This window comes from Seriola aureovittata, chromosome 17, assembly GCF_021018895.1.
Source record: "Seriola aureovittata isolate HTS-2021-v1 ecotype China chromosome 17, ASM2101889v1, whole genome shotgun sequence".
NCBI classification, from domain to species: domain Eukaryota; kingdom Metazoa; phylum Chordata; class Actinopteri; order Carangiformes; family Carangidae; genus Seriola; species Seriola aureovittata.
In genome coordinates this window covers 6,114,201-6,120,735 of record NC_079380.1, presented here as the reverse complement: position 1 = coordinate 6,120,735, position 6,535 = coordinate 6,114,201, and the positions used below count along the sequence as shown (strand labels likewise).

The following is a 6,535-nucleotide window of genomic DNA, read 5'->3' as shown; positions in this document are numbered from 1 at the left end:
CACTCGCGAGCTCTTTCACTCGTTCCCTGTGTAAGCTGGCCCCTTGCCTCGCCTCCTATCCCTCCCTCCTTCCCTCCCTGTCTCCATTTCCCTCCTCTCTTTCCATCTCCCCTCCCCCTCCTGCTGCAGCCGAGGAGAGCCAGCGCGGGCAAATCAGGGAGAAGGAGTGAGGGAGAGAGAGGAGGGCGGAGGGCTCGGATTGGCTGCCTGGGGATCATGTGACCCCCGGCAGAGGACTGAGGGACCCTCTGCCAGCTGTCCAGCTCATGCTTCCCTGAAAACCTCTGTTGCCATTGACAACAGCTGCCGTGCAACACACCAACCACAGCTCCCCAGACACAAAGCCATTGGCTGGCAGGATTTATGGCCCCCGCCCCCTGTTGTTCGGGGAGCATGTTGGGACCTGTAGTTCAGGCTGTGGTGAGGGTGGACTGGGTGTTTCCAGAGCAGACATCCCTGTGCGCCTGGGAGGAATGTGTTCCCCAGAGATGTTTATGCATCAGTGTTACTGTGGCTGAGGTGCACAGTGACAGAGAGGGACAGCAGCTCGTATCACTGACATGAACACTGGCACAAACTTGTATGAAACGCACACGAGAGGAGGAAAGACCTCGAAGCCCGGGCATTCTTGGTCAGCCAGGAAAAAGACATCCTCTGTCGTTTCCCTCTCAGTCCACACAGAGGGAAACTCCCACCCCACAACAACAGGAACTCCACAGCTGAAGGCCATGGCTAAGCACAGAGGCAACCCCCTCCCCACCCCGCCCTCCCACAGCCCTCCCTCCTCCTCTCTTTCTCATCTCTTTCATTGCCTCCTTTTTCTTTATTTGCTCTATCCTCTCCACCCTCCCTCCCCTCCCTCACCATCTATTGTATTATTACACTCAATTCCTCAATGCTTTATCCTCCCCCCCTCCCCTGCAACTCCATCTCATTGGCATCCCGTAAAAGGTTGCAGGAGGTTACAGGTGCCACAGAGGGGAGATGTTACTACAAAGCAGCAGCATGCATCTGGCATCAACTTAAAACATCTCCACACTGGGAAACTCTTCCATTTGTTGTGTTCAGTGCAGTCCAGGAGTTATCATGTGATGAAATGCTGTAATTTATGATCTTGGCGTTTCCACTTTTCTTCAGCCTATGTTGTCCAGGTCTGTTAAAGTAAGTGGTTACTTAAATATTCCCCTGAAAGACACCTTGATTGCTTCCTTCAGTTGTGGAATACAAATGGGTGCAGCAAGAAAAAGTAGAGCGAAAGTAAGAGTCACTCCACTTATTTGAATCATCATATTTTGTGGCTGCAGAGCATTCACTGCCTCCTCTGTAATTGATTGCTCCCTGTGTAATTGCTTAATGTTTGGGGGGAAAAAATGAGATTTGTTCATTGTTTATGTTTTAGATCTAGAGACACTGGAAACATCTGTCACATTGTGTACATTTTACTAGTTATCCGTAATAGTAAAAAAAAAATACGGGAAGACAACAAAATATGCAGAGAAATGCGAGGTATGCTGCCAGCAGCTGAAGCATTGCCAGAGTGCACTCCGGGTGGATTTTTCCTTTTAAAGTCATCACAAACACTTTTTAAAACGTCCTGTATTACTGCATCTGCCCAAAAATACCACTCCAGGGGAAACCCAGGGGCCTCTGCAGCTGAGAAACAAAAAAGCACCTGTTCTGGCTTATTTTGATTCAATGGACAGGACACATAGCGTAGCTGTGACATGATCTGATATGGTAGCTAGAAGCAGCGTGGCAGGCCAGTGAGTGAGGGGAAGGGGTGTGTGTGTATGTGTGTGTGTGTTCACGGAGGTCAGGAATGAAGGTCTATGTTACAGCAGCAGCACAACAAGGTCACAGACACACACACACACACACACACAACATGCAGGGCAGCGAACAAAAAACACTTTTCTACAATCCAGCTTCAGTGCATCATTCTCTTGTCTCAAATGAACATGCGCTGCTGTGGAGCACTGCAGTGTCATTTGATCTGGCCATGCCAAAGATGCAGTTTGAAGTGAGATGACTGCATGTGTGTGTGTGTGTGTGTGTGTGCTCAGACAGAACAGCGGCCGTATTGTAATGGAGAGAGTGGTAGATTATACTATCAGCAGAGGAATTCCGATTATTTCCCAGAGTGGGTCTGTCTGCACACATGTGGGAGAAGCTTTAGTTAAGTGGTTGGAGGAGGTGGAGATGAGGGTGAGACTGAGAGGCACAAACAAAGCGACCTTAAAGGAATAGTTCAACCTTTTTTTATCTATCTATCTATCTATCTATCTATCTATCTATCTATCTATCTATCTATCTATCTATCTATCTATCTATCTATCTATCTATCTATCTATCTATCTATCTATCTATCTATCTTTTTAAGAGTTTAATTTGTCCAAAAAAGTATAATGAAGTGTTACATCAGCCAGGCTAGCTGTTTCCCCCTGTTTCTAATCTTTGTGCTAAGCTAAGCTAATCAGCTGCAGGATGTACCTTCACATTTAGCACACAGACAGTAGAGTGGTGTTGGTCTTCTCGTCTAACTCTTGGCAAGAGAGAAAATATTTTTAAATATGTTGAACTATTTTCTTTAAGCAGGGACTAACAGTGGGTTTTCAAAAATATGTTCAGGAGATGAGTTTAAAAAAAAAAAAGATTAAAAGATTAAGATTACTTAAAGGGATTGTATAAAAACCTCAAAATGAGTGAATCCCACCCACGAGCAGAAGGAGCCACTGACCTGTGACCTTGGAGAGGGATGGACAGCCCTCAACAGGATGGAGGAGGGAGGTGTGCTTTATCTGTTGAATGAAACCAAGAATTACAAATGAAGATTGCTTTCAGATAATGTTTAGATAACAACTCATGAATAAGCTTGATGCGATCTATTGGAGAAAAAAAACAAAAACGTCAAAGCAGTTTCCCGGTCTCATAAACAAAGGGCAACATTTCCTTAATTTGTGTGTGAATGATTCCAAACATAACGAACCTGCTATTTTCCATCAACTGTGACTGTCACATTGAAATCACACTGCTGTCATCCCATCATCTCATGTAGCCGACACATCTGGGGAGAGCAGAGTTCAACACACAGAGAGCCTACTGTAGGTAAACAGCGCCATCTGCAGGAGCACAAGCAGCATGAAGTCCCCGATACAGATGATGGCTGCGCACACCACCACCACCAACACGCCAGTATGTCTGATTTGACAGGAAATGTTGAAGCAGAGTACTTCAATCCAGAAAATGTGTCATCGTGACTCAGCTTTATGCTCAGAACAGATTATTGTCACAGACAAACTCAAAGAGACAACAGGAAATAGCGTCCTGGAGCAGCTGACGTTGACTAAAAGCTGCTACCAGAGACACAAGGACTGTGGTGTGAATACAATTAATAATACAAATACCACCTTCAGAGGTCAGAGGTCAAGTTCAGCTGCATAAACGTGGGCAGGAGAAAATGCATTGCTGCTCGTATACTGGTTAAAACATGTTCACAGCTCCTGCTCATAGAGTTTCAGACCAGATTCAGGTTTGATAACATCATGTGGGGCTATTTTTGTTGTTACGATTACAGAGGCAGCTACATAACAATGTGCTTTGTGGGCACTGAAGGGGCAAAATTAGCGTGACAAAAATAGTCCTTATTTCATCGCAGACCATCTGCACCCCCTCAAGGTCTATGACTCAATTTTGGAAACCACTGGAAGACAGCAATGTGTGTCCCTCCTCAAATACAGAGTAATAACTACCACAATAGGTTCTGGCACGGAGACAAATCCTTGTGATACACTAGTTGTGTCACTTTTATTTTAATGTCCTATGAGGAGTTACATTGTTTGAGGTTATCTTTGACTGTAATGTCTCTTGTTGTTAGTGTAGCCTACGTGTCTGACAGTCGCCTCACAAACTATCCAAAAGGCACTGTTACAGAGCAGTACAATGGAGATTCTTTTCAACAGAGCAGTTTGAAAACAAATATTTGCATAGTGGCCTGGTGACCTAGACATTTTCAACATGGCTGCCGTTTCCAGCTAAATACCTTTGTTGCATGCTTTAATCCTCTGTTTATTGTCTCCATCTCTTGTGTCTCCATCTCCATCTCTTGTGTGTGGCCTCTTATTCAATAAGGTGAAACCCCCAAAAAAGTAATTCAAACACCTATTTATATTTGTACTTAAAAAAAATGTTTGCTCATGGAAACGTTTCCTTTGGCAAAACTGAATAATTTATTATAAAAATATAGTGACGTTGGTGATGAACTGAAGAGAAAGCAACTCAGTTTACTGAAATCATCTTTATTTGACATATCGATAAATACTGTCATTAATCTCTGTAAATCATCAGTGCATCGGTAAACTGAACATCATTAATATGAGGTTTGGTGGTAAAAATGAAAAGCACGTACAGTGGACTGACTTGTGAAATGACACCGTCGCTCTTCATGAGTGTCATTTGCAGCCAAAATATTATTAAGACAAACACAGTAGCAGAGCAACATGGGCAACTGATATGGTGTGGCCTCTTACTTCCACTGAAGTGAGAGTTATTGTTCTACTGACCCGTTCCCCGCTGACCTGATGGGGAATCTTGATTGCAGTGAGGAGGAGAACATATTGGCAACACATGATAAAGTAATATTAACACTGATGTGAAGGCTGAGCCGACCGAGGCATCTGATAAAACACAAAGCTGATGAAATTTAAAAAAAAACCTATGAGGACAGAAGGGTTGGCCACACATGGATAATCATATGGATAATACTGTTAAACTGAACACTACACATCAAAGGTGGGACCAGTAATTAGCTCACAGTGTTATAAAAAAGGCAAATTCTACACTCAAACCTACAAAAACCATCCTGCATCCATCTTTTTTTGGACTTGTGCAGAGGTAACATTTCTCCTCCTCTACAGAGGAACATGGGCATGCACAGCCTTGATAGAAAATACACATGGGTTGGATTGACTGCAGGTAAGTAAGTGGGGGACTTTGGAGTGAAATTCTGTTGGAGGATCTTAGCCAGACCGGTCTGATCCTTTACAGGAGGGCTGGGAACAATGACAGGGTGCAAGTGGGAGGATAGAGAGGCTGAGAGAGTTTGGCCTCCACCTCTTCTTCATTTGTTTTTCCTCTCCGCGGGAGATCCGCTCTTCACATCCCACCTGAGAGAGCTCTGATGGGGGAAACCATCACGGCTTGGCCCTGGCTCTTCTCCCTGAAACACAAGGCAGCTAGTGTCAAACATTTCCAGGTTAGCTTCTTCAGGTGCAGTGGTGCGATCATTTCCCACAGATATTAGAGACTGTAGCTATTTTTAAAACTGTGTCATTTACACAGAAAGCTGCACAGGCCCTCCTCAGGAGTATTTCACTTTGATCCTATCTGTAGTTTTTTCCTATTACCACCACACTGTATAACATTACCACTTAATAATGCATGCAAAATATCACACTCATCATTCGCTATGAAACGCTCCTTTACCATTGTCCATGATGGAAACCAGGGATGCAGGAGAGGAAAAACACACATCCTGCGCACGCCCGTGTACCGGCCGCCTGTGTCGCTGAGCGGGACGCCTCATCATCCTCATCATCATCCTCATCATCACAGCATGTAGATGATGTAGGAGAGGAAGACGAGGCCCATAATGGCGAAGAACATCAACAACAAAATGTCCACCATGATGGAAACAGTGTCAGAGATGGACGGTGGAGCTGCGACGAGGACACGCAGCACGAACAGCAGCAGCAGCACTACCGCCGGTGCACGAGTTCGGCAAAGATCGCCACCGTTCGGAGGTCGACAGAGTGAATCAACCCGACAGGACCGACCCTCCCCCCCTCCTGCTCCAAAACAGGAAGCGAGGGTAAGGGGGGGTGGGGTTGTGTGTTTTATTTGACCCTTTGTTCAGACTCTCAGGCAGATTTTCCCAGTCAGCTGCCAACTCCGGTCCCAACTGAACCTCGAAAAATGTAACGATGTATTCTGGTAAAACGTGTCCCTTGTGAAGGCAATACACAACCACGGGAAACAAGTGTAGCCTGGCAGGCTAAACCCGGGGTTAAATACCCCAATAACCGATTTCCTCAACTGTCAGCAATTCCTATTCATCTAATATAGCTTTCTATTTATTCCATTCACCATGACAGGTGTATGTTATGCCCAGCAGCTAAACGTAGACACTGTGTGTAAAATGAATCAGTAATAGCTGTGCCAGGACCAGTCTTACATAATCTCAATCAAAGCAGCCATTTTGCCCCAAATTTATCTTAAAATAAAATACTCCCCTGACATTATTCTTCAGGTGATGAAGGTTTTGCATCAACACATTCGAATGAGAAATTTCCATAGAATAAATGTTATCTTGTGTCAGCTTGACTTACTGATCTGTGTCTGAAGAAATAAGGCGTGATAAGTGGATATATGTTGATAAGTTACCCACTCATCAATAAGCCTTATAGCCAAGACTTTGTTATTGTAGTTTATATAGCTCACACTCGGTGGGTGGGTGGGTGGGGTGGGGGTTCCCTCTGTC

At 44.7% G+C, this 6,535-nt stretch overlaps 1 protein-coding gene and 1 long non-coding RNA gene across 2 annotated transcripts in view; both read right to left on the bottom strand.

The window, feature by feature from the left end:
- arhgap23a (Rho GTPase activating protein 23a) overlaps positions 1 to 81 on the bottom strand; it is a 72,626-nt gene extending 72,545 nt beyond the window's left edge. Inside the window, exon 1 of the mRNA XM_056402084.1 lies at positions 1 to 81. This exon is cut by the window's left edge and continues 408 nt beyond it. The gene's annotated coding sequence lies outside the window, so the exon portion shown is untranslated.
- A 4,198-nt stretch (positions 82 to 4,279) lies between these two features.
- Positions 4,280 to 6,472, bottom strand: LOC130184888 (uncharacterized). The gene is made up of 2 exons (XR_008830071.1): positions 5,482 to 6,472; positions 4,280 to 5,215 (listed from the first exon to the last, which is right to left on the bottom strand). It is a non-coding gene; the product is annotated as an uncharacterized LOC130184888 (long non-coding RNA).
- Between the last annotated feature and the right edge of the window lie 63 nt (positions 6,473 to 6,535).